Consider the following 3,309-nt stretch of genomic DNA (forward strand, 5'->3'; position numbering starts at 1 on the left):
TTTGGCGACTGAGCATCATTGCCTAGCACTAGAGTCTGACACGGGGTGCCTAGTGGGAACTTTGGAAGAAAGTAGCTCAGCCACTCAAAGGTCATGAACAATGCCTTCTCTTGGGCTCGTGTTCTTATCTAGTGGCCAGCTTATATGATGACCAACATCGAGAGTGTCTGAAAGCTCACATCCTAGTGGAGAAATGGGTATTTAAAACACTGGTAATACAAAGAGGGAGTGGAGAGAGAGAGAGAGAGAGAGAGAGAGAGAGAGAGAGAGAGAGAGAGAGAGAGAGAGAGAGAGAGAGGCAACATGGGGACTCACTCTTTCTTGCTCTTCTGGAGTGGAGATGTTTGCTTCAGCAAACTTAACGTTTCTCTTGCGTCGATAGTAGAGGATGGCCAAGACAGAAAAGTCTCAACTCAGAAGACAGCCCCAAAGAACCCAACAGAAAAGCCATTCCCCTATTCCTTGTGTTGAGCTGCAGGTAATTTAAGAAATTAGCACATGAAGTCTGTTTTACTTCTTATGATAGCAGATGTGTGAGAGTCTCATACCACATACCTGCCTTTCTCTATATCCCTGTCTCTCCATCTTGTCTTTAAGACCACCCAGGAGGATCTGGAGGGTACAAGAATTCCACATTCTCTTTCTGCCATCTGGAAGGAGGTAGTGCTCAGGTCTCCTCTCAATGTGGTGTGAGTGCGTGCGTGCGTGCGTGCGTGCGTGCGTGTGTGCGTGCGTGCGTGTGTGCGTGCATGCATGCGTGCGTGCATGTGTGTTTGTGTGTGTGTGTGTTATTCTCTCTTGGGCAGTACCCTTCCAGCTCCAGCTGTTGTGGCCTGCTGACCCCTTGCAGGACCTGGAGATTTGCAGCGATCCCATGCCTCATTCAAGGGGACAATTCACATGAGAAACAAAGACACATAGTGGCCATGGCATTTACAAAATCTTCTACATCTCCTTTCTCCCATATAGTCAGTCTAGACCATGAAGGCCAGAGTCAGTGAAGCAGAAACACCCCACAATCCTGGCCCAGTGAAGCTTGCCTCTGTACCAAAGAGTTAAGTCCCGACCAAAACACAGTTATATACTTGTGCAGCTAGGTGAGCAGCCCACTGCAGTAGGGTGTGACCTCTCTTCACAGACTGGTGAGTGTTTTCTCTGAGTTACCCCCTGCCCCATTTGAGTCCCTCTGTTCCAAGAACTAGTATGTGTACATTTGGTTCATCAAGAACTCTCTGGGGGAGAAATAGCTTGTTCATTCTTCCTATGACATGCCAACTGGCCTTTGTACATATTCAAACCCTTCTGTCCATCCATCTGTGTACCGTCTTCTGCTTGAGAGACCATCAGCACTTCCCACAGAAAGACTCTTAGGAAAACCATAGACATTTATTCTTTGAACCATTCAGAAATACTTAATGAAGTCCACGTGTGTCATCAGGTCTATTTTAGATGAATCAAACCAACATCGAGAGTGTCTGAAAGCTCACATCCTAGTGGAGAAATGGGTAATTAAAGCACTGGTAATACAAAGAGGTAGTGTGGGGAGAGAGAGAGGGACAACATGGGGACTCAAAGGAGTCAGAAATGCCTTCAAGACAGAGTAAAAGAAGTCACAGAAAGCCTGGGATGAGGGCAGACACCTAAGTAGTATAGGTATTAGGGACCAGGCGTTAGTCCCTGGAGTCACACAGGGGCAGGTGTGTCATTTGGAAAGAAAACCCATGATTCCCAGGTTTCCTTACAGCCAGGTTTCAGGAGATGATTTTTAGGTCCTGCTCACCCAGTATTCCAGTGGAACCCAGGATCTCTGTCCTTCTTTGGAAATGCTTACCAAGAACCCAGAAGGAGTTCTGGGGCCAGTGTCTTGGCCAGCCTCTCCTTCCCTCCTAATCCAAGGATGATAGACAGAATTTTTATACAAACCTAGACAGTGTTTCCAGGCCACCAAATCATAGCAGACTTAGGAAGACTGCAAAGCATGATTAGAATTTTGCCTCTGGGGACCGTGCTAGCTTTTTTTCCATGAAGAAGTGAGCCGAGGTTTTTGCAAGGTTAAATAGCCCAGTGGGCAACATGCTAGTAGATGGCGCTGTGAAAGCTCACCAGCCACCTGTGTTTGCCCACCTAACCCTGGGGGAGCCTGGAGGCGGTGTGGATAGGATGGATAGGTGTGTGTCTGTGTATATGTCTCTGTGTGTAGCTATATATGTAGCTGTCTCTGTGTTCATGTCTGTGTGTGTGTGTCTGTGTATCTCTGTGTGTGTTTGTGTGTGTGTGTATCTGTGTATGTCTGTCCCTGTGTGTCATCTGTGTGTGGTCTGTGTGTTTCTGTGTCTGTGGGTGTGGGAGCCCGTTCTGGGGTTCCTCGTGGCTTTACCCAGCAGGTCCAAATAGAGGATGATCAGGACCACGGGCCTGAGTGCAGGTGTCTGAGATGGTCTGCACTTGGCTGTGCTGGGGGAGGAGGTCTTTTGCTCCACCCCTTGGCGTCTCTATAAAAACCCTGGACCAGAGACAGTCCGGGCCCGTTGGAATAGGTTCCAGGCCCTCTCGAGGCTATCCTTTATTTTCTATCTGTTTATCTCCGCAAGATTCTCCACTATAAATCCTTCTATCTAATATTTCCTGCTGCTCGCACTCAAGAAAACTCTGGGAAGCTGTGGGGGTGGTGGGTAAACGCCCCACATGTGGGTCTGTGTCTGTCTGTGTATGTGTGTATCTGTGTATATGTCTGTGTGTGCCTATCTGTCTGTGTGTTGGGATCAGCATGGGAGGGCACTCTGAAGTGCTGCTTACTAGACAGATGAAGAGGATCAGGCATGGCAAAGCTTTCCAGAGAGAATGGCACGGGAATGTTCCAATTATCTTCCTCAAAGAGTTGGGGAGATGGTTCATTGGCTGAAGTGCTGGCTGCACAGGCATGATGACCCGAGTTTGAATCCCCAGCACCCATGTAAAAATGAGGGTACAGTGGTGTGCACCCTGACCCCTAGCACTGGGGAGCTAAGGGAAAGAGACAGATAGCTCCCCGGGGCTCACTAGCCAGTTTAGCTAACTGGTGAGCTCCAGGTTCAGTGAGAGAACTTGTCCAAATAAGGCAGAAAGCAACTGAGGAAGATATCTGACACTGACCTCTGACCTCCCGGGACATGTGCACATACATGCATGTGCACCCTCACATACATTTGCACAGCATGAACACATAATAAACAGTCCTCTTCTAAGAATTGATTGAGACTGGGTATACTTATACTCAATACTGTAAAATAAGACATGTTAGAAACAGTGGCTCAATTTGCTTGCCTTAGG

Source organism: Peromyscus maniculatus, chromosome 22 (genome assembly GCF_049852395.1).
Source record: "Peromyscus maniculatus bairdii isolate BWxNUB_F1_BW_parent chromosome 22, HU_Pman_BW_mat_3.1, whole genome shotgun sequence".
Classification (NCBI taxonomy): domain Eukaryota; kingdom Metazoa; phylum Chordata; class Mammalia; order Rodentia; family Cricetidae; genus Peromyscus; species Peromyscus maniculatus.